The sequence below is a fragment of the Pelophylax lessonae genome (assembly GCF_965119305.1).
Source record: "Pelophylax lessonae genome assembly, chromosome: 1".
NCBI classification, from domain to species: Eukaryota; Metazoa; Chordata; class Amphibia; order Anura; family Ranidae; genus Pelophylax; species Pelophylax lessonae.
In genome coordinates, this window is record NC_138768.1 from 466,059,998 (window position 1) to 466,085,809 (window position 25,812).

The window sequence follows — 25,812 nt, forward strand, 5'->3', positions numbered from 1 at the left end:
AAAAAACACATTGTTCTTCATTTCTGTTATAAAGTTTGCAAATATTTTTTCTTCATAAATGTAGGCCACACTGTATTCTGCTACATTTCTTTGTTAACCGCTTCCTGACCACCTGTCGCCTATTTACTGTGGCAAGGTGGCTCTCCTGCGCAAACCGACGTAGATCTACGTCGGTCGCGCGCAGGCAGCTAGGGGGCAAGCGAGCTCCGCCGGCGGCGCATTTCCGCCGTCGGCGCACTCCCGTCCCCACTCAGCAGCGGGGAAGCCAATGCACGGGTCTGGTGTCTCCGATTGCCGCCTGACACCCGCGATCGTTCCCCGCTGAGAGAGAAGGATGGTCAGCTGTTGTAAACATAGCTGACTGTTCTTCTCCCTGGAATGATGACAGAGCCCCTGTGATCCTTCTATATAGGATCACAGGTCTCTATGATCATTTCACAAGCTACGCCCCCCCACAGTTAGAATCCCTCCCCTAGGCTCACATTTAACCCCTTGATCACCTACAATGTTAACCCCTTCACTGCCAGTGTCATTATTACAGTAACAGTGCATATTTTTAGCACTGATTACAGTAGTAATGTCACTGGTCCCCCCAAAAGTGTCAAAAATGTCAGTTAGGGGTCCGATCTGTCTGCCGTAATGTCGCAGTCCGGCTAAAAATTGTAGATCGCTGCCATTACTAGTAAAAAAAAAAAAAAAAAAAAACAATAAAAATGACATAAATCTTTCCCGTAGTTAGTAGACACAATAACTTTTGCGCAAACCAATCAAAATACCCTTATTGTGATTTTTTTACCAAAAATATGTAGCAGAAAACAAATTGGCCTAACATTGTCATGTGATCTGCTGTGATTGGTCACAGCGATCACGTGGTACCAGCAGCAGCCAGTACACTGACCAGTCATCCATTGTATCTGGCAGACACAGCAGGTGACAGATCACATCATATGACGTACAGCCGAAATGGCGTGCACCGCCTGGCCACCATTTGTCTATAGGCTTTGCAGGCACTGGTTCATAAATCATGAAATGCATTAAATACACTGGGAGAGTAATAGTAGGAGTGAGCAAAAGGATTATCTAATCAGTCTGCTGCTGCTCATTGATCCATCAGCAGGTTGGAGGTGGAGAGAGGTAATCCCCATATTTCTAAATGGACAGAAATCTAAATGCTTTAGCAAGTAAAACAGCTCTCTTATATGTAATGAATGTGTGTATTTTCTGTTTGGCTGGAGTTCAACATTCAGGTAGTAATATGCATGGTGGGTCTTAAGTCACACCTTTTTTATAAGAATCTTTAAGTGATTCCAAAGGCTGAAGGTTTTTTACCTTCATGCATTCTATGCATAAAGATAACAAACCTTCAGTATACAGGCCCCCCAATACTCACCTGAGCCCGATCTCAAATCATTGATGTGCACAAGAGCAGCTGCTCTCCTGACTCTCTGCCTCCTCAATTGCTCAGATACAGCGGAGGGAGCCATTGGCTCACACTGCTGTCAATCACAGGCAGTCATTTAGTACAATTCACAGGCAATCACTTAGTACAAATCACAGGCAGTGAGGAGGGATCGTGGGGCAGAGTTGAGCCCCGCTTTGCTTGTCTTATGGACACAGTGCGGGGTTTGGGAGCGAGCACACACAAGTGCTCCCATAGCAAGTGGCTTGCTATGGGGGCACTTAGCAGGGCAGAGGAGCCAGAAGTGCTGACAGGGGACCTATAAAGAGAAGGTTCTGGGCTGCTCTGTGTAAAACCACATGTATAACATGTTTAAAAACAAATACTTTTAGTATCGCTTTAAGAATCTGACAGAGGTTGTTACTCTTCCATGCTTTAACTAAAGCCAAAAGTTTTTGACTGGAGTAGGTCTTAAAAGACAGCCTGAAAGAGCACATTAAATGTATTTATTATTTGGTGTATTGCTTTGAAGAACTTTTCTGAGGTTGTCCCTCAAAAGAACCATCAATATCATCACTGTTCCTCACACTGCTGGGTGACATAAGTGTTGCCAGTGGGAATAAGAATGATCCTGTTTTGGGGGCCAATGAGAATGGTAATGCACTGCTTTGAGAATCACTTGGAGAAAAAAAAGCCCTTACATTGGTAGTCTGTGGGAATGAAAAATGCCTGTATGTTGATGGTCAATGGAAGTAAAAATTGCCAAACATGTACAAAGCACCCGACATCCATGGGAGCAATAAATGTCCCACGATCATCAACAGTAGAAAATGCCCCGTAATTGGTATCAGTAGGAATAAAAAAATGCCCCATTATTGGTGTTAATGAGAGAAATAAATGCCCCAATATTGGTGTCAGAAGGATTAATAAATGTTCCACCACTGATGTCAGTGGGAGAATTTAATGCAGCACCATTGGTGTCAGTAATATTAAAGCGGTAGTAAACCGCATTTAAAAAAAAAAAAAAAAGTTGGGAGCATGAAATTTCCCAAAATTTCTTGGTATGCCGACGCCTTAAGAGTTCCCTTCACTAGAACTAAAGGGCCAGGCCCAACCCCTGAAATACAACCCAACACCATAATACCCCCTCCACCAAATGATTTGGACCAGTGCACAAATCAAGGTCCATGAAGACATGGATGAGCAAGTTTGGAGTGGAGGAACCTTACTGGCCTGCACCTTAAACCCAATAGAACACCTTTGGGATGAATTAGAGCAGAGCCAGGCCTTTTCCCCAACATCAGTGCCTGAACTCACAAATGCGCTTTTGGAAGAATGGTCAAACATTCCCATAGACACACTCCTAAACCTTGTGGATAGCCTTCCCAGAAGAGTTGAAGCTGTCATTGCTGCAAAGGGTGGGCAAACTCAATATTGAACTCTACGGACTAAGACTGGGATGCCATTAAAGTTCATGTGCGTGTAAAGGCAGGTGTCCCAATACTTTTGACAATATATTGTATGTTTCATTATTGGTGTCAATGGGAGTAATGCATGCACAATCATTGGTGTCAGTGGGAAGAATAAATACCACATCATATGTGTCAGTGACACATACCTTTGTGCAAGCTCTGTGTCCTGCTCCTCATGACTGGGATAATACAAGCACAATACAATACTGGGACAATACAAGCAAGGCAGGAAACCCTTATTGTCTGTCAGTGCCTAAGATTGATTGCTGAGCAATCCAGCACCCAGTAGCACTGGCATTCATTTGCTTCTTTGGGCTTACAATAAAAGCTCTATGTGCAGGACCTTCTTATTTCAGATGCCAGTTCATGGAAACCAGCAGACTAATTTGGGGACTACTGACCTATCACTTTGACTGTGAATTTAACATGGGAGTAAACATATAAGACTAATAACTCTCTAACAGCAGTTCCAAGAAATACATTATTTGGAAAACTACTTCTGTGTATGCAGAGAGCCCAGGAACTTGAATACACTCTATAAAATTAGATTTTCAAGTCCAAATACAGAAATTGCCAATATCAGGATAAAGTATTTCAGACTGGCCCCCACCAGAGAATGGATTGATAAACTGACCATTCTTTAAAACAAGCTAATGGCTTAGGCTTCAGCAAGAATTCTGATTCTCTTTGAGCCTATTCAATGACTAGCTTGTACTTTTTATGAAGCTTCAATGTTCTGAATGTGAAAGAGAATAGCATTGTCGTTACAATAGCATTAAATCAGCCATTTTTTTTTCATTCTTTTCAGATCTCATTTAATGATTGTCCTTTTTCAAATCAATACAGAATTGAAATGCCAGACTGAACTTCACTATTGAATTGTCTGAGAAGGATTTTTATTTTATTTTTTTTTCAAAACAACTGGAAGCAACTCTCTTGGTTGGTTAACTCATTAGGTCATGAGAGTTATTCATAGATGAAATACTTAAGAAATAAGTAAATTAAAAAGTGACTTGACTCATTTATTGTAGTGGTATTTTAGTCTAATAATACGCCAATACCAAGGGGACCTGTACTGAGATGTTATTGTAAAGCTTCAGTATATAATATATTTTAAAACCCAGATTCAAGGAAACAAAATATTACATTTTGAATAGAGTGAGAAAGGGTTAGAACCTCTGTCAAATTTGTATTGACATTTGCATGTCTGATGGTAAGAGTTCCCTTCTTGTCACAGACAAAAATAAAAATCTGACAAATTTGAATTCTTCTCCACTCCATCAAAAAGTAAAAGCAAAAAAACTTTAGAATTAGGATGGCCATGCATGGATCAAAATTTTGTTCTGCGGGAGAAAGGCTGCTGGATAAAGTGAAATATGGATGGAATAGCAAATGGAGGAAAATAAAAATACAGATATGCATGTGCAGCACCAAATATGAAAAAAATAATATATAATAATAAACATGCAACTTCAGACTTGGGGAGGCAGGCCCTCCATTTGCTATTACATCCATATATCCCTTTATCCAGCATTGTATAGTTTTAGCATGCATTTGTTTTCACTTGTGAGATCTGTACCTCGGATAGGCAGGCATGACATCATTTCATTTTGCGTCCACCTGCCTTCCTTCCTAAGCCTGCATATTTACATGCGTTTTAGTTTTAATTTTTTTATTTTTATTTCCCTCCACTAGCTATTACTGTACATGACATCACTTCCCGGGTTTTAAAATGGAGACCCCATCAGAGCCGAATGCGTCTTTGATCGTGTCCTCTCTTCGGCGGCCGGGCAGGCTGGTTCCCCGGGTCTCCCCCCCTCCAGCTCCTTGTAATGATAGCCGAGCGGACGCCAGTACCGGGTTGATGCCTCTAGCCGCAGGCATCACTCCGGTACATGCACTTTCCCGAAATATCGGCAATATCGGTAACCTCAGGGGTCGATTCAGATATATTGGGGAAAGTGCATATAGGTCCCCGATATATCGGCTTTGCTGATAATGGGTCAATCCCTACCTTGAACCTTCTTTTGATCGACCAATCCTCCCTGTGATGGACCAAATGATCCTTCCTGCGACTGACCAACCGATCCTTTCTTCGATCAACTGATCATTTGATCCTTTTTTGGAATGACCGATCCTTCCTGCAAATGACTGACCATTCATTCTATACTTAGATCCTTCCTGCGATTGACCAACTGATCTTTCCTGCGATGGACCAACTGATCCTTCCTGAGGTTGACCAACCAATGCTTCCTTCGATCAACCGATCCTTCGATCCTTTTTTCGAATAACCGATCCTTTCTGTGATTGATCGACTGTTCATTCCTTACTTTGATCCTTCCCGCGATTGACCAGCTGATCCTTCTTGCAACTGACCAACTGATCCTTCCTTACTTTGATCCTTCAAGCGATCGACAGACCGATCCTTCCTGCAATTGACTGACCAATCCTTCCTTTGACAAATTCTTTCTTGGATCAATTGATCCTTCCTTTCTATCTTTGATTCTTCCTTTCTTGATTATTTTTGTGCTAATAATTTTTTGCAATGGTATTTTTTCTTTTCCATATGGTATAATAACTGGTTGATCCTGCCTGTTCCTGTTAGTAAACTGACTTTCCATCCTTCTGCTCTCTCTGTAGCATCTGTATCTCCCTCTCTCCCTCTCCCTTCCTGTCATTTCCATGGACTGTGTGAAGCAGATCCTCTCCCCACCCCTCCCCTCCCCTCCTGAAACTTAAACTACCAGCAGAGGAATGTTAGTCTCTCCCACTGGAGTCTCTCTGCTTGGGAGAAAGACCCGAGAAAACCATGTGACTGCACAGAAGCACTGCTGGGAAAAGGTATTTAGAGATCATATTGCTGAAAAAAAAAAACAAAAAAAAAAAAAACACACTGCCATTACTATTGCCCTGTAAGAGAACCTATCATGGGAGTTTGTTATGGAGACTTTTTTCAAGCATTTTAACACGATGCACTACATGCCAGAGTGAGCGCACACACAGATTTTACTGTGCAAAGAGGCATTACATGCTGTCCCCACATCTTCACCCAGACAGGGTCTATATCTTCAGAATCCAACTATCCTGGGTGTGTCAAATTCCTGGTCTAGGAATCAGTAACTCCTGAAAATGTCGGATTCTGAAGATCCTTCAAGCTGCAATTTCTCTTTAATACAACTGAGGCAAGCTCAGCAGGGGAGGTTAGTATCTTCTAGGGCTACAACTAATGATTATTTTCATAATCAATTAGTTGGCTGATTATTGTTTGGATTAATCAATTAATTGGATAATAATCTTAAAAAAAAGTGTGGTGTATCATTTAGTTAATATATCAAATAAAACAAAAAAGGCAATTTATTCTTAAATATCCATATGCAGTGGTAAATATAAATATGCAACTATATGGTTAGGGAGCAAAATCTCTAATCCACTCTGAGAATAACAGATAGAAGAGATATACAGTATACTGTATATATTATTAGAGGTTGAATCTAGTAAATATCATCAGACTCAGAGATCAATTTTTTTATTTAAAGACAGAACAGTAATATATTATGTATGACAGACTCCCTTGTTATAGGCAGGAGGCTTAATAAATTGATAAAAGTTCCCTGCGCATGCTGTCACTTATGCTGGCCATACAAAAACAATGTCTTCCTTCAGAAAAATGTTCATTATAAGAATGTTTGTTTGATTTTGTAATTGTTAGTGGGGTCAAATCAACATTAGTTTTCAACCACAGTGATGGGAAAATTCTTAGCAAAATAGAAAACTTCTTAGTGAAAGGAATTTTCAGACAGTGTATGTGGCTTTCATTCAGAAATTAGATTCTTTTTAAAATTGAATGTTAAAAGCAAGTGAAATTTTTAAGCGACATTCTTTCATTCGGCGAAAGAACAAAGATTTTTCATATGAATATTCACGTCCGAAAATAGATACGTGTATGGCCAGCATAAGGCTCGGTTTACACCTATGCAGTTGGTTTTTGATCTGTTTCTGCAGTGCTTTTTGCTGTGGGCATTTTGCATTTTTGCTCATGCGATTTTGCTGCGTTTTGCTTTTCTTATGTTTTTTTGGGTCAATTTGTTGTTGGGCAGATTAAAAAATGCAAATCGCGACAAAAACGCACTACATGCTTTTTTGCAGCTTCTCCGTTGAAGTTTATTGAACCAAAAAAGCAAACAAATCACTGTTTTGCATTGAAAAAAGTCCTTGACCCTTTCCAAATACGCAGCGGCTGAAAAAAGCATAAATGTGACCATGTCCCATAGGAAACCATGGTAAATGAACTTTAGCGCACTTCTGCAAAAAGCACCAAAAAACGCATAGGTGTGAACCAGGCCTAAGACATTTAGCAGCAGCAGTTTTTTTTTTTTGTATCACCAGTCATAATGTGGTTAAAAAAACTAAAATTAGCCCTTTGTAGTACAAAGAGCAGATAATTGCTACTATAAGTGCTTAATTTATACTGTGAAACAGTGAAAGTAATAATATATAGAGATGGACGAACATCGGCCGGGGCGGTTCGCGAACGTCAGCCGCAAATTTTCTCAAAAGTCCGCAAACAGCAAGTTTGCGGCGGGTCCCTTTGACTTTAATGGGAGGCGAACTTTAAAAACCTTTAGGTCATATTTTCAGCCACAAAAGATGTTCTAGCTGTGCACAAATAGTCTCAGCACATGGACAATGTCATAACAGAAGTATTGCAAATGAAAAGTTGCCCTAAATTTTTTTTTTTTTTTTTTTTACAGCAAAAAATTATTACTTTTTTTTTTCATGAATCAGCCAGAACTGACAGCAGCCGGTAAATACATATCTAATACATATAGGGTCCATTCACACATCTGTAAAATGGGTCCGCATCCATTTCACAATTTGGCGGAACCTTTACAGACCCATTGATTTACAAATCCAGTCTGAAAAATTAGGCATGTCGGCCATTCCAGGCCCCAAAAATTAGCCCACATGCGTTTACCTGACAGCTAAGAACGTAGTATTCTGTGGCTGAAGGTACATTAGGCATTCACAGGATACAGAAGTAAGTGTCGGCCAGTATTGGCCCCAAAAATTAGCCCATATGGGTTTACCTAACAGCTAAGAACGTAGTATTCTGTGGCTGAAGGTACTTTAGGCATTCACAAGATACGGAAGTAAGTGTCAGCCAGTATTGGCCCCAAAAGTTAGCCCACATGGGTTTACCTGAAAGCTAAGAACGTAGTATTCTGTGGCTGAAGGTACATTAGGCATTCACAGGATACAGAAGTAAGTGTCGGCCAGTATAGGCCCCAAACATTAGCCCACATGGGTTTACCTGACAGCTAAGAACGTAGTATTTGGTGGCTGGAGGTACATTAGGCATTCACAGGATACAGAAGTAAGTGTCGGTCTGTATAGGCCCCAAAAATTAGCCCACATGGGTTTACCTGACAGCTAAGAACGTAGTATTTGATGGCTGGAGGTACATTAGGCATTCACAGGATACAGAAGTAAGTGTCGGCCTGTATAAGCCCCAAAAATTAGCCCACATGGGTTTAACTGACAGTTAAGAATGTAGTATTTGATGGCTGGAGGTACATTAGGCATTCACAGGATACAGAAGTAAGTGTCGGCCTGTATAGGCCCCAAAAATTAGCCCACATGGGTTTAACTGACAGCTAAGAAAGTTGTATTCTGTGGCTGGAGGTACATTAGGGATTCACAGAAAAAATAATTGTCTGCCCTGAAAGGCCCCAAAAATTTTCCATTCAATGGACATGAAATGCCATTTATGCCGCTGTATGTATCTAAGCCAAGGACCAGGAATTTCTGTGGGTGGATGGCAGTCTGGCAGATATGTGTGGCCTGGCATGAGGAATTTCAATGAAACATGGTCTACTGGTCACATGTGTTGAATTCCTCAGAGATCCATACCTCGTTCATTTTTATAAATGTGAGGTAGTCTACACTGTCATGAGCTAGGCGAGTGCGCTTATCAGTCATGATTCCCCCCTGCTGCGCTGAACGTCCTTTCGGACAGGACACTGGACGGGGGGCAAGCCAACATTTCCATTGCAAATTGTGCAAGCTCTGGCCAGAGGTCAAGCCTGCCCACCCAGTAGTCCAGGGGTTCATCACTCCTCAGAGCGTCCACATCGGCCGTTAACCCGATGTAGTCGGACATCTGTCGGTCTAGGCGTTCCCTGATGCTGGATCCGGCATACAGCTGTCGATGGTTCGGCTGAAAGAAGGATCTCATATCTGAAGTGACCAAGACATCTTCAAACCGCCCTCTTCTTGCAGGCGCTGTTGGATTGCTACCCGCAACTGTCTCTCTGTGACTGGAAATTCCTCTGCCAGCGCACGCAAAAGCAGAATGCAGCATTTCACGCAGCAAGGCCTGGAAGTGCTGCATTCTGACCGCCCTCTGTGATTGTGGTAACATTTCCGTAATTTTTTGTTTGTACTGGGGGTCTAAGTACGTTGCCACCCAGTACTGATCCTTGGCCTTTATGCTTTTTATACAGGAGTCTCCCTTAAAACACTGGAGCATGAAGGCACCCATTCGCACTAAACTGGAAGCGGTGTAGTGGCCTGCTTCCAGCTCATCACCCAGGATAATGTCGTCCTCGTTCTCCTCCCCCCAACCACGGATAACACCAGGGATCCAAGAAAGGTTTAAAGCATGCTCTTCTTGCTCCTCCTCATCCCCCCCTGGCACCATCCTCCTCTGAATACTCTTCAGACTCCTGCTGTTGTCTCAGATGGAGTAGCACCCACTGGGAATTCATCCAACATTGCGACTTCCTCATCTTCCTGCTCCTGCTCCTCGACGGCTTGATCAATGACACGACGCAATGCACGCTCCAGAAAGAAGGCGTAAGGTACGATGTCACTGATGGCACCCTGGCCGTGACTGACCGGTTTGGTGATATCATCGAATGGCCGCAGAAGTCTGCATTCGTCGTGCATAAGCAGCCACTGGCGAGGTGAAAAAACCCAAGCTCCCCAGAACCTGTCCTGCCGCAGATTTCGTACAGGTAGTCAATAACTGCACGTTTCTGCTGGAGCAACCTATCAAGCATATGCAACGTTGAGTTCCATCGCATCGGGCAGTCACAAATAAGACGCCTGACGGGCAGGTTGTGTCGCCGCTGAATGTCAGCAAGGCGAGCCATAGCTGTGTAAGATCTTCTGAAATGGCCCAAGATTTTCCTGGCCTGCCGCAAGACGTGCTGGACCCCAGGGTATTTGGCAATTAATTGCTGCAAGACCAAGTTCAGGACGTGGGCCATGCATGGCACGTGTGTTATTTTGCCCTGTTTCAGCGCGCTCAGCAGATTGGCACCATTGTCGCACACCACTTTACTGTCAAATTCAGCGGTTTCAGCCACTGATCTGCCTGTGAACACAAAGCTGAAAGGAGTGCAGGACCAGTGTGGCTCTTGGTTTCCAGGCACAACAGACACAGCACAGCATGGCAACGTCTCACCTGGCATGTGGAATAGGTTCTGGGGATCTTGGGCGGCGCAGCGGAAGAGACGGTAGCAGCGGAAAAGGAGGAGTCAGTCGAGGAGGAGAGGGAGGATGGAGAAGGAGGAGGAGAAGAAGAGGCAGGCCTGCATGCAATCCGTGGCGGTACAACTAAATCTACATGGGTGCCATGGGTTACATGCTTGACGGCCGTCAGAAGGTTCACCCAGTGGGCAGTAAAAGTGTTATACCTTCCCTGTTTTCTAGACCATGTGTCTGTGGTCAGATGTATCTTGGCACCAACACTGTGTGCCAGAGATATATTCACTTGCCTCTGAACATGGCCATACAGCTCTGGAATGCCCTTCTGCGAGAAATTGGGGTGTTCCAATGGCCACAAATTTACTAAAGGCCTCCGAGTCCACCAGTTGATATGGCAGTAGTTGGTGGGCTATCAGTTCCGACAAGCCAGCAGTCAAACGTTGGGCAAGAGGGTTATCCGACGTCATCATTTTTTTTACGCTCCAACATTTGGGCCACAGAAGCCTGCCTTTTTCCAGAACAATGTGACAATGGCATCATGGAAGGTGGAGTGGAGGACAAATGTGAGGAGAGAGGAGAAGGAGAAGAGGCTGGACGGTGAGAGCCTGGAGTGTGGCTTTGTGGGTTCTGTCAGTGTTGCTCCCACTGGGCTCGGTGATGGGAGTTCAGGTGCCTTCTTAAGGCGGTTGTCCCTAGTTGAGTTTTGGGTTTACTGCGACTTATGCGTTGACTGCAAAGGCTGCAGATGGCAACACTGTTGTCAGCAATGGACACATTAAAAAAAGCCCACACTGCGGAGCCATGTGCCGGCGTCCTGGGAGCGCCAATTGTGACTGTACATGGTTGATGGCTCGCTCCTGATACATTTGCAGTCTGCTTTGTACCTCTTGTGTAATGCAAGTTCTGCCTGCCTCTCCTCCCTCTCTGCCGGTCCGTCTGTCCCTCTGAACTCCCCTCCTCTTCCTCTCTTGTGGCCACCCACGTGACGTCCATAGACACCTCATCATCCACGTCACCTTCCCCACCACTAACATTCGAGATCTCGGAGTAGGCAGCAACAGCGGGGACCAACCTCCTTGGCCTGATCTGGGTACTGTCTTCAGACTGCTGAGTGGCGGCTGTTGTTACCTCCTCTTCCTGATCCGATGCCAACAATGGCTGCGCATCGCAAATGTCTTGTGATGGATCGGAAAATAATTCCAGTGACTCAAGTCGAGGGTATGTCGTGGTGTTTGTGGTGGTGTCTTTGGGGGTGTACACAGCTGAGAGTGAAGAGGGTGCAGATAGAGAGGATGAGGAGGGTCAGAAGAGGAAGGCTGAGTGAGCCACTCAACCAAGTCTGGTGCGTCCTTTGATGTAATTGCACGCGGCTTTTGAAACTTCACACTTTGGCTCCGGCCTACTTCTCCTGCCCTACCCCTACCACCCCTGCATAAGTGTCTGCCTCTTTCTCTGCCTGTCATGTTTTTTAATTACCCTGTGACAAAAGTCTCTAGAGAATCGCAGTATATCTGGAAAAAGGTATATAACACCCGCTTCAATCTGTGGTATTGGGTGGCCACAGGTTTATCACGCCAGTTCTACGAATAATTGGCCAGTAACTGTTGTCACTGTGTGTAGCACAGTTAACACAGCAAAATAGGCCACATTTTTGCAGGGCTAAAATACAATCTTAGAAAAGTATACTGTTAAATAACACCACACTTCAATATGTGGTATTGGGGGGCCACTGGTCTATCACACCAGTTGTTCCAAAAATTGGCCAGTGAGTTTGGCACTGTGTGTATCAGACTTAACACAGAAAATAGGCAATATTGTTGCAGGACACAAATACACTTGTAAAAGTATACTCAGATAACACCCCACTTCAATATGTGGTATTGGGGGGCCACTGGTTTATCACACCAGTTGTTCAAAAAATGGCCAGGGAGTTTGGCACTGTGTGTATCAAAGTTAACACAGCAAAAGTGGCAATATTGTTGCAGGACACAAATACACTTGTAAAAGTATACTCAGATAACACCCCACTTCAATATGTGGAATTGGGGGGCCACTGGTTTATCACACCAGTTGTTCAAAAAATGGCCAGTGAGTTTGGCACTGTGTGTAGCAGAGTTAACACAGCAAAAGAGGCAATATTGTTGCAGGACACAAATATACTTGTAAAAGTATACTCAGATAACACCCCAGTTCAATATGTGGTATTGGGGGGGGCACTGGTCTATCACACCAATTGTTCAAAAAGTTGGCCAGTGAGTTTGGCACTGTGTGTGTATCAGACTTAATGCAGCAAAAGAGGCAATATTGTTGCAGGACACAAATAAACTTATGAAAGTATACTCAGATAACACCCCACTTCAATATGTGGTATTGGGGGGCCACTGATTTATCACACCAGTTGTTCAAAAAATTGGCCAGGGAGTTTGGCACTGTGTGTATCAGAGTTAATGCAGCAAAAGAGGCAATATTGTTGCAGGACACAAACACACTTATGAAAGTATACTCAGATAACACCCCACTTCAATATGTGGTATTGGGGGGCCACTGGTTTATCACACCAGTTGTTCAAAAAATTGGCCAGTGAGTTTGGCACTATGTGTATCAGACTTAACACAGCAAAAGAGGCAATATTGTTGCAGGACACAAATACACTTATGAAAGTATACTCAGATAACACCCCACTTCAATCTGTGGTATTGGGGCCCACAGGTTTATTACACCAGTTCTACAAATAATTGGTCAGTAACTGTTGTCACTGTGTGTAGCACAGTTAACACAGAAAAAGAGGCCACATTTTTGCAGGACTAAAATACACTCTTAGAAAAGTATACTGTTAAATAACACCACACTTCAATATGTGGTATTGGGGGGCCACTGGTCTATCACACCAGTTGTTCAAAAAATTGGCCAGTGAGTTTGACACTGTATGTAGCAGAGTTAACACAGAAAAAGAGGCAATAGTGTTGCAGGACACAAAATACACTAGTAAAAGTATACTCAGATAACACCCCACTTCAATATGTGGTATTGGGGGGCCACTGGTTTATCACACTAGTTATAATACATTAAAAGTGTTTTTATCACTGCTGCAGGGGGGACTGCTGCAGAGGGGATATAGTCCAACTTCTTTAAGAAAAGCTTATAATAAAGCAAAAGCCCGCTCTAGAATGGATTTGATATATAATACATCAGTTAAAAAAGAAATGAAAACTGTAAAGTTAATCACTCGTTATTCAACACATGAAAAAAAGTTACGTCAAATCATGGCCAAACATGCTAAAACAGTGTATAGCATTATTTATATGTCTTGTATATAATTTAATAAATATAACTCTGACCCCTTTTTTTCTTTTGTATATAATTTCATATGTCCTTTATGTGATTATTTGGTCGCTAATATAGAATACAATGTAATATGTTTTTTGCAGTATTGCGATGTTGTGAGATACTTCTGAGGTATGGCAATGTTGTCCCTGTTTGCAGCTAGGTACCTGCCCCGGTCAGTTCCGGGGGTGGTCACTGGATGGCGGAGTGGCGCGGCCTCCCTCGGCGAGTGTGCGGTCCTTGGGCAGGCGAGCGAGACATATCCTTTGTCTCAGCTCTGCCTTGCAGCTTCCGGGAGCCCACAGTGTTGTGGAGCTCCACAATTAGCAGTGAGCATGCGCCGTCATGGCGCATGCCCACTCGAGGACCGGATCCGGAAGTGAGTCACCGCCACGTGCGATGACGACTTCCGGGTTGGGGCTTCTTAATGTGAGTGGAAAGCCGCAATGGCGGCAGATAGGAGATGGAACTCGAGATGGTGCAGCAACACAGGTAAATACTTTCACAGGAGCAACCCAAATTCACACGAATATAGCCCAATAGGTGCTAATGGCTTTCTTGTTTCTTTCTTTTTTATGCCTCTGCCTTCCTTAAGAATGTTTGATATGCTATTGGCCTAAAGGAGCTAAAAGCTGGAAGCGCTGTAGGGGGCTACACTCTGCCCCCAGTGGGTGTATACTCTTATGAAACAGCATCACAAACAGGGATGCACAACAGCATATGATCTATTGCAAATAATCTGAGGTAATTAAATCGGACTGTATTCTGTGTCCTCTGTAATTACTTGTTGCTCCTTAGAGTTTAAATAGCAAAATTATAAACATGCTCTCTTATACTATTATTCCAGCTGGAATTTCATTTTTTTGCAAACCTGCTGCTGCCATTTCCATCTCCATCTGTACTCGCTGATAATCATTGTGTGACAAACCGCTTGGTAGGTATATATGCAATATGTTTTTTTGTTAATGACACACAATATAAGATAATTGTAAACCTTGTACCTCATGGTAAACCACAAAAAGAAAGCCCCCGCACTCGCCGGGGAGACTAGATTTGTCACATCAGCAGCCATCCAGTAATTCCAACTGACCATACCCCCGGGGATGTACGTGGGTGGGGGAGGTGTAGATATGGGACCACTATATTTGCCTTTGATACTCTCAGGGCTACCACACCATATGCAATACTAATTATTTGTATTTGATATTTCCATAGATGATAATCTTGATTGAATTCTGTTTGCCCCTGAGGAAGCAATAATCTTTTGCGAAACATGTCGGGCTAGAATTCCAGTGGAGGCACCTCAATAAGGAGAATCTTATCAATGATATTTGTGGAAAGTCACCAGTTGTATCAATGATCATTAGTGTATTATTGTCTATATGTTTTTTGTATGTCTGATAATATTATGTCAATTGTCAAAATATACATTTTTTTGACTTTTAAAGGGAAAAATTAATAAAGTATTTTTGATTTTTATACTTTCCTAGTCTTATATGAATTGAGTATGATACCATCAAAGTCCCACTAAGCCCTCTTTTTTCTTCCAATGTACACTTGGACATTGGTAATTCTTTTACATGTCAACCGGGATGGAGGTATCAAATCAATAACTTTTTACCAAACACAACCTCTTGATAGTTTGTTCCTGTGTTGCTGATCTTTGTTCGTGTGTTGCTGATCTTTGTTCCTGTTTGACAGACTTTGTTCCTGTGTTCCTGTTTCCTAAGTGTGTGTTCCAGACTGACTCCGGCTTCCATCCTTACCTTCACTCCTTGTTGTTCCTGCGACCTTATCCGGACTCGTGTCATCCAGTGACTTCTGTTATTCCTGGACTTCCCTTCCCATTGTATTCCTGCTGGTCCTGCTTATTGGAGCACCTTCCCTGCCAAGCCCCCGTGCACAAATTCACAGCCCAGGTGGCTTTCCTACCTGGTTACCTTGGGCTGTGGATATCTGCAAGGGTGAGCGTACATCTCTGCGTTACAGACTCCAACAAAGGTAAGCCTCGTGACACCACTATAATATGCTTTCTGCAAAGTATATTATACCGTGGATTCCCCCCCCCCCCCCCATATAGTGCACTGCACACTAATACCAAAAAAATTGCAGCCCTTTAAATTACTTTTGTGGAAAACTAAACTCAAAAGAGACTGTAGTAGGCCTATACCGAAATACCAGCCCTTTAAATGACTTTTGTGGACATTACCAGAGCGATTTGTGTCACTGCTGCTGATCTCTAACTGCCCCTAAAGCACAGACTGGATACCTGTCCCTAAACTCAAAAGAGATTGTAGTAGACCTATACTGAAATACCAGCCCTGAAAAGGACTTTTGTGGATCTTAACAGAGCTATTTTTGTCTGGCAATCTCTCCCTCATGAACACAGCAGACCTCTCCCTACGCTGACAAAAAGCAGAATGTGAAATGGCCGTGTAACGCTCCTGCGTTTTCTGAAACAAGATGGATTTGCAGCTGCAGAAAAACTCCACTCAGCAGTCATGTAGAGATACTTTGAAATACCAATTCCAACTCCCAAGACTCATCACTGTGGTCTGTCTGATTCAGCATACAAATATACACACTCAATAAGATGTTCCTGGAGTGATAGATGTATATAGCAGTATAGTGGTGATGGGCTGAAGAGACAGGTATGAACAGTGACAATAGGTGAACAGCACTTGAGAGAAATGTTCATGAGAGTATAGATGGTAACAGGTAGGATGCAGATAGGTTAGCAATCATGTATGGTAGTAGGTGGTAGGACAGCAGATGACATACAGGAGAGACTAACCCAGTGCAAGGATAGATGTTAGTAGGCTCAAGAGCTAGCAATCTAAACAACAGTGCAGATGATAGTTACAGTCCTTAATATGCAGAGCTAGATAGTGTAAGCTTAGTAGGAAGGTTATGGAGGATTCCCCTGCGGGGTACTTATCACTAATAGCAAGCAGTAGTAGAGAGGTTCGGTATGAGCGAGTGATCCGGTAGCGGGATACAGGGATCAGCAGCGAGGTTCCAACAGCGAGGTACGCTTGTAAGCATATGAGCTTCAAGGCAGGTTGAACGAACATGTGAGTGAGAACGCCGGCGGTTGAAATAGCCGCTCTGCGGCGCTCAGTGATGACAGCATCGGTCTTAAAGGTGTATGCGCACCTACCAGAAGAGAATGGTGGGACGCATACACTGAATTGGAAAGTGGAATAAGGGTACCAGAGGTACCAGAACATTACAGGCCGACAGCTCAGGTCTATTTATAGGGTAGGGGGCATGTCCATGTGCTGAAATGTTTCAATTGGCTGTCCCGTGCCACCTGACGGCTGTGTCATGGGTCAAAGTTCTCCCCAATGTAAACTAATATGGCCCCCCGCGAACGCCATGTGTTCGCAAAATTGGTGGGTAGCGAACAAGCAAAATTCTTTGCAAACTGACCGCCGGGCGAACCGCAAGGCCATCTCTAATAATATATATTACTTATATCATATATAATAATAAATATACCCAGAAGTAGGATATTTGGGCATTTTAACTAGAAATCAGACATGAAGCTATATGAAGGATCGAAGGGAGATATAAATCTTGTATATTAAAGCGGAGTTCCGGCCTCAAATACCTTTTTTAACTAAAAATACTCCTATAATACTAATCAATCGCCCTTTACAGAACCGCTATTCTCATACTTACAAGGTGTACAGTATTGGATTTTAGTCAAAATCTTACTTTTAAAAACGCTGTCTGGGCATGGCCATCTTGGATGTGGGCATCTGAAGCTGCAGTGTAATCTGCTGTGTCCCTCTTCCTGATTCCAAGGAGTGTTCTGGGAGTTCTTCCTGATTCCAGCCTCCTGGGAGTGATGACAAACAGCTCCCAGGATGCACTGCAAAGGTGGAAGTGATGTCGGTGGCCGTGGCCACAGAGGGGGGAGAAGGAGGAAGTACAATCAAAAATGCCCTGAAAATAAGGTAAGGGACCCCCGAAAAAAATTGAAAATGCCCAATTGTTGATCAGCATAGCGAGCACTCCAGGAATCACTAAAGTTGCAAAATAGGCCGGAACTCCGCTTTAAAGTAGTACTAAAAGCTGAGACTTTTTTTTTCATGGATATAATCATTTTAAATATAATGTACAATACTGATAAAAGTTTACTTTAAATGTAATTGTAATGCCTTCTATTACCTCCATTCTATCAGCCTCCACCTTCTCTGGGTTCAGATGCTGATCTTCCCTGCACATCTTCTTTAACCACTTCAGCCCCGGAAGGTTTTACCCCCTTAATGACCAGGCCATTTTTTGCGGTTCAGCGCTGCGTTGCTTTAACTGACAATTGCGCAGTCATGCGACACCGTACCAAAATACAATTTTAAATAAAAAGAAAAGAGCTTTTAAAAAATATAAAAATGAAGGAACACTATCATTGTTTAATTGTTACAAAGAATATAACAGAATATGTAAAAAAGAAATCAAGGACGCAAAAATTCAAAATGAACGACAGATTGCATAAGATAGTAGGACAAACCCCAAAAAATTATTTAAATATATTAATAGTAAAAAGGTTAGGTCTGAGCATGTAGGCCCTTTACAAAATAATCAGGAGTGGGTGACTGGGGACAAAGAGAAGGCAAATGTATTAAATACTTTCTTCAGCTCTGTGTATACAAAGGAGCATGGGGGAGCTCATGACCATAAAGAGGATGGTATTGACACAGCCCCAAATGATCCACAATGGCTCAAAAGTGATATGGTCCAGAAATATTTAGACAGAATAAGGGTGAATAAAGCGCCTGGACCAGATGGCATCCACCCACGCATACTTAAAGAATTGAGCGCTGTAATTTCTAAGCTTTTGTTTCTAATTTTTAGGGACTAGTTAAGGACTGGAATAGTACCACTAGATTGGTGTAGGGCCAATGTGGTGCCTATATTTAAAAAGGATCAAAGTCTTCGCCAAGTAACTATAGACCTGTTAGTGTAACTTCTATAGTCGGGAAGATACTGGAGAGTTTAATAAAAGACCACATAGATGAGTTCTTGCTGGGAAAAAATATTTTAAGCAACAGTCAGCATGGATTCATGAAAGACAGAAGTTGTCAAACAAACCTGATTTCTTTTTATGAGGAGGTACCGTATTTATTCGAGTGTAACGCGCAAAATTTTCTACCAAAAAAGAAATCAAAGTTTGGGTGCACGTTATAAACGAGGGCTGGGGTGGGGTGGCAGTGGCGGCCGGTCCATTGAGGGCGCAGGCGAATTGTGAGTTCGCACTGCGCCTTTTCCGGGCTGCAGCCGCTCACTGTACGCGAGGGCAAAGAAAAAAAAACGTCCCCTCGTCGTGTACAGTGGGCGGCCCGAACTGGGGGTGAAAATTATTATTATCCGCTGTATGGTCGCCGCTTCATTTCCTCGCCTCGCCCACACGTTACGGTAAGCATTGCTTTTGTACAATTCAGTGTTTTGCGTACCGTAATTCAGTGTTCTTCATATTTTAAGCGAAGAAACTGGAGAAACAGATGTTCCTGCCAACTGGGACACTGATGAAAAGTTAACTCGAGAAGAATGGGAACAACTCTTTAGTGTATCTGATGATACAGCATTGAAGCATTTTAAATAAATATTGTTACCGGTAATTTTATTTCGGTATTGTGTTTATACCAGTTTACGTTGTCAATAAATTACTTTTATCATGGCCACACGTGTTCAACAACGTTTTTTTTGTCAATTACAATGCTTGGTGTGAAACAAAATTTTATACCGATTTTTAATCGAAAATTAGGGGTGCGCGTTATACACGTGTGTGTTATACTCGAATAAATACGGTAAGTAAAACCTTGGACAGAGGGGTGATTGTAGTATACTTGGATTTTGTAAAAGACTTTGACATAGTTCCCCACACACGGCTAATGTGTAAGGTAAAGTCTACAGGCTTGGAAAGATCAGTTTGTAAATGGATAGAAAATTGGCTAAAAGATAGAATTCAGAGAATAGTGGTTAATGATTCTTGCTCTGAATGGTCTAAGGTTATCAGTGGTGTACCCCAAGGTTCAGTGTTTGGACCCTTACTTTTTAATATCTATATATTTATAAATGATATAGGGTCTGGGATTAAAAGTACCATTTCAGTCTTTGCAGATGACACCAAGCTTTGCACTGGAAAAACTTCTTTACAGGATGTCTCCAACTTACAAGCTGACCTCAATGCACTGTTTCATTGGGCAACTATGTGGTAAATGAGTAGAGGTGTACCGAACTGTTCGCCGGCGGACAGTTCCCGGCGAACTTAGCATGTTCGCGTTCGCCGCTGCGGGCGAACATATGCGATGTTCGGTCCGCCCCCTATAATACATCATTGAGGCAAACTTTGACCCTGAACTTCACAGTCAGCAGGCACATTTCCAGCCAATCAGCATACCTCCCTCCCACACCCTCCCACCTCCTATAAATAAGCAAGGGCAGCATCCATCTTAGATCATTCTGAAGCAGTGTGTGTTAGTGAGAGCAGGGAGAGCTGCTGCTGCTGCTGCTGCTGTTAAGCTAGGGACAGTTGTTAGTCAGTGTTCCTGGTCTTGCTAGTCAGTGTTCTTGGTCCACTACTGCTGTAAGGACAGCACCCCAAAAAGCCCTTCTAAGGGCTGGTATTTGTGTAATTTTATATATATATATATATATATATATATATATATATATATATAGTGTCCCAAAAAGCCCTTTTAAGGGCTAGTAATTGAGTTTTTCTTTATATATATATATATATATATATATATATATATATATATATATATATATATATCTAGTGTCCCCAAAAGCCCTTTTAAGGGCTGGTAATTGAGGATTTTTTTATATATATATATATATATATATCTAGTGTCCCCAAAAGCCCTTTTAAGGGCTGGTAATTGAGTTTTTTCTTTTTATATATATATATATATATATATATATATATATATATATATATCTCTATTGTACACTGCAGTTGCCTGCCCGCTGTGTGTGAGAGGCCACAGACCCACCACAGACTGTACTGTGTGCACACCACACTCATTTCGGGTGGCACAGGCACAGTACCTTGCCCACTGCAGTGCCACTGCGTGCCCACCCACCACTGATATATACGGTGGCACAGCAGCTTGCAAAGTAAAAAATATATTTTTTTTTTTATAATTGCAGTTGCCTGGGTGCCAGTGACTGTCAGGTCCACAGAGAGTGTACTGTGCCACTGCCCACCCACCACTGATATATAAGGTGGCACAGCAGCTTGCAAAGTAAAAAAATATATATTTTTTTATAATTGCAGTTGCCTGGGTGCCAGTGACTGTCAGGTCCACAGAGAGTGTACTGTGCCACTGCCCACCCACCACTGATATATAAGGTGGCACAGCAGCTTGCAAAGTAAAATAATATATATTTTTTTTATAATTGCAGTTGCCTGGGTGCCAGTGACTGTCAGGTCCACAGAGAGTGTACTGTGCCACTGCCCACCCACCACTGATATATAAGGTGGCACAGCAGCTTGCAAAGTAAAAAAATATATATATTTTTTATAATTGCAGTTGCCTGGGTGCCAGTGACTGTCGGGTCCACAGAGAGTGTACTGTGCCACTGCCCACCCACCACTGATATATAAGGTGGCACAGCAGCTTGCAAAGTAAAAAAATATATATTTTTTTATATTTGCAGTTGCCTGGGTGCCAGTGACTGTCAGGTCCACAGAGAGTGTACTGTGCCACTGCCCACCCACCACTGATATATAAGGTGGCACAGCAGCTTGCAAAGTAAAAAAATATATATTTTTTTTATAATTGCAGTTGCCTGGGTGCCAGTGACTGTCAGGTCCACAGAGAGTGTACTGTGCCACTGCCCACCCACCACTGATATATAAGGTGGCACAGCAGCTTGCAAAGTAAAAAAATATATATTTTTTTTATAATTGCAGTTGCCTGGGTGCCAGTGACTGTCAGGTCCACAGAGAGTGTACTGTGCCACTGCCCACCCACCACTGATATATAAGGTGGCACAGCAGCTTGCAAAGTAAAAAAATATATATTTTTTTATAATTGCAGTTGCCTGGGCTGCCAGTGACTGTCAGGTCCACAGAGTGTACTGTACCCACTGCCCAACACTCCTATAGGGTGGCACAGCACCTTGCACTCATAGTACAACACATTAAAAAAAAAATGACAGGCAGAGGCAGGCCACCCCGCAAGGGCCGTCGTGGTTGTGGTGCTGTGATTTCCTTAGGCCCTAGAATAATTCCCAGTGTTCCCTGAACTCAAAAAATTCTGAGGACATAGTTGACTGGCTTACACAGGACACCCAATCGTCTACAGCTTCCGCTCGGAACCTTAATGCACCATCCTCCTCCAGCTCAGCTTCGAGCACCTCTCAATTTACCACTCGCCAGCCCGCCGGCACCACCACCAACACTAGCACCACAGCCGCTTCACTTGATCCGTCAGAGGAGTTATTTTCACATCAGTTGGAAGAAATAAGTGATGCGTAACTATTAGTGCCAGAGGATGTAGATAACGGGGATATGTCTCAGTCAGGCAGCATTATACACATGGACGTACATTGTGATGATGATGATGATGTTGTACCTGCTGCTGCTGCCTTTGCTGAGTTGTCAAGTGAAGCGGCTGATGATGACGATGTGTCTGTGGATGTCACCTGGGTGCCTGCTCGAAGAGCAGTAGAAGAGGGGGAAAGTTCAGATGGGGAGACAGAGAGGAGGAGGAGACGAGTTGGAAGCAGGGGGAGGAGGTCATCGCAAGGAGCTAGTGGCGCAGTCAGACAGCATGTAGATTCGGCACCCGGGGTCAGCCAGACAGCACGCCAATCAACGCAAGCTGTTGCCACCACCAGAATGCCGTCCTTGCAAAGCTCAGCAGTGTGGCATTTTTTTTGTGTGTCTACCTCTGATATCAGCGATGCCATTTGTAACCTGTGCCAAAAGAAACTGAGTCGTGGGAAGTCCAACACCCACCTAGGTACAACTGCTTAGCGAAGGCACATGATCTCACATCACAAACGCCTATGGGATCAACACATGAGTAAAAGCAGCACACAAACTGAAAGCCACCATCCTCCTCCTGGTCCAGCATCTTCAGCCACGTCAACCACTGCTGTCCTCCATGCCCCCTATCAACAACCCGCCCCTCCGCCTCTCACCTTCAGCAGTTCCTGCTCACCTGCCCACAGTCAGGTGTCTGTCAAGGAAATGTTTGAGCGTAAGAAGCCAATCTCACAGAGTCACCCCCTTGCCCGGCGTCTGACAGCTGGCTTGTCTGAACTCTTAGCCCGCCAGCTTTTACCATACAAGCTGGTGGAGTCTGAGGCCTTCAAAAAATTTGTCGCTATTGGGACACCGCAGTGGAAGGTACCCGGCCGAAATTATTTTTCACAAAAGGCAATCCCCAACCTGTACTCTATTGTGGAAAAGGAAATCATGTCACGTCTGGCACACAGTGTTGGGGCAAGGGTCCATCTGACCACTGATAGCTGGTCTGCAAAGCACGGTCAGGGCAGGTATATCACTTACACTGCGCATTGGGTAAACCTGCTGGCGGCTGCCAAGCATGGAATGCGTGGCTCTGCTGCAGAGGAGTTGGTGACACCGCCACGACTTGCAGGCAGGCCTGCTGCCACCTCCTCTACTCCTCCTACTCCATCCTCTTTGCTAACCTCCTCGGCTGAGTCCTCTTCTGCTGTTGCGTCTTGCTCCACACCAACTGCACCCCCCCAGCTCCCCAGGGGCTATTCCACATGCCGGATACGACAGTGTCACGCTGTCTTGGGGTTGACTTGCCTGAAAGCAGAGAGTCACACCGGACCAGCACTACTGTCCGCCCTGAACGCACAGGTGGATCAGTGGCTGACCCCGCACCAACTGGAGATCGGCAAAGTGGTGTGTGACAACGGAAGCAATTTGTTGGCGGCATTGAATTTGGGCAAGTTGACACATGTGCATGGCACATGTGTTGAATCTGATTGTGCAACGCTTTGTGCAGAAGTACCCAGGCTTACAGGATGTCCTCAAGCAGGCCAGGAAGGTGTGTGGCCATTTCAGGCGTTCCTACACGGCCATGGCGCACTTTGCAGATATTCAGCGGCGAAACAACATGCCAGTGAGGCGCTTGATTTGCGACAGCCCGACACGTTGGAATTCAACACTGCTAATGTTCGACCGCCTGCTCCAACAAGATAAAGCGGTCAACGAGTATTTGTATGACCGGGGGGCTAGGACAGCCTCTGCGGAGCTGGGTATTTTTTTGCCACGTTACTGGACGCTCATGCGCAATGCCTGTAGGCTCATGCGTCCTTTTGAGGAGGTGACAAACCTAGTCAGTCGCACCGAAGGCACCATCAGTGACATCATCCCATATGTTTTCTTCCTGGAGCGTGCCCTGCGAAGAGTGCTGGATCAGGCCGTAGATGAGCGTGAAGAGGAAGAGGAAGAGTTGTGGTCACCATCGCCACCACCAGAAACAGCCTTACCATCGCTTGCTGGACCTGCGGCAACACTGGAAGAGGAGTCTGAGGAAGAGGAGTCAGAGGAGGAATGTGGCTTTGAGGAGGAGGAACACCAACCACAGCAGGCATCCCAGGGTGCTCGTTGTCACCTATCTGGTACCCGTGGTGTTGTACGTGGCTGGGGGGAAGAACACACCTTCAATGACATCAGTGAGGACGAGGAATTGGACATGAGTAGCTCGGCATCCAACCTTGTGCAAATGGGGTCTTTCATGCTGTCATGCCTGTTGAGGGACCCTCGTATAAAAAGGCTGAAGGAGAACGACCTGTACTGGGTGGCCACGCTACTTGACCCCCGGTATAAGCAGAAAGTCTCTGATATGTTACCCAATTACCGGCAGTCGCAAAGGATGCAGCAGCTACAAAATAAGTTGAAAAGTATGCTTTACACAGCATATAAGGGTGATGTCACAGCACAACGGGAATCCAACAGGGGAAGAGGTGAAAGTAATCCTCCTCCTACCACAACCACGCCGGCAAGGACAGGACGCTTTACAGACGTCTTGTTGATGGAGGACATGCGGAGGTTTTTTAGTCCTACGCATCGCCACAGCCCTTCGGGGTCCACCCTCAGAGAACGACTCGACCGACAGGTAGCAGACTACCTTGCCTTAACTGCAGATATCAACACTCTGAGGAGCGATGAACCCCTTGACTACTGGGTGTGCAGGCTTGACCTGTGGCCTGAGCTATCCCTATTTGCCATTGAACTTCTGGCCTGCCCCGCTTCAAGTGTGCTGTCAGAAAGGACCTTCAGCGCAGCAGGAGGTATTGTCACTGAGAAGAGAAGTCGCCTAGGTCAAAAAAGTCTTGATTACCTCACGTTTATTAAGATGAATGAGGCATGGATCCCGAAGGGACTGACAGTGGGGGATGCATTTGACTAAAAAAGGCCTGGTGATGACTGAGATGCCTTGGGCTAAAAATGGTCCACACGCTGCTGTATTTAATCATTCTCTGCATGCCGGATGACTTACGTGACGTCTCCGCCACCAACTACGGTTCAAGCCGCAATGTTTTAGTGCACTTTCTGCCTTGAAAACCTAAATTTTTCAGGCCGCTGCTACAGCAGCGGCTGCAACAATACCTGCTTTTTCATGCATGTGTACATGCCTAATTTTTCTGGCCTCTGGTGCTACACTGTGGCTGCAAAAAAACAAAAAAAAAGGCACATACATGTGTCAATTCCCCTTCGTGATCGTTACCTTGTCGTGGTGAAGGGGCTTGGGTATCACAATGAAGCGATCACCTCTAGGAGTGTGTTGGCACACCCCAGATGATAAGGTCGTTGCTTCATTGTGAACAGACCAAAAGCGATCCGCGGGATAATTTTTCATAGAAAAAACATTCATTTTCTTTCATTCTTTCTGCGGAGCTGGGTATTTTTTGGCCGCGTTACTGAATGCTCATGAACAATGGCTGTAGGCTCATGCGTCCTTTTGCGGAGGTGACAAACCTGGTGGTCAGTCGAACCCAAGGCAACATCATCGACCTCATCCCATATGCGTTTTTTCTGGAGCGTGCCCTGCGAAGAGTACTGGATCAGGCTGTAGATGAGCATGAAGAGGAAGAGTTGTGGTCCCCATCACCACCAGAAGCAGC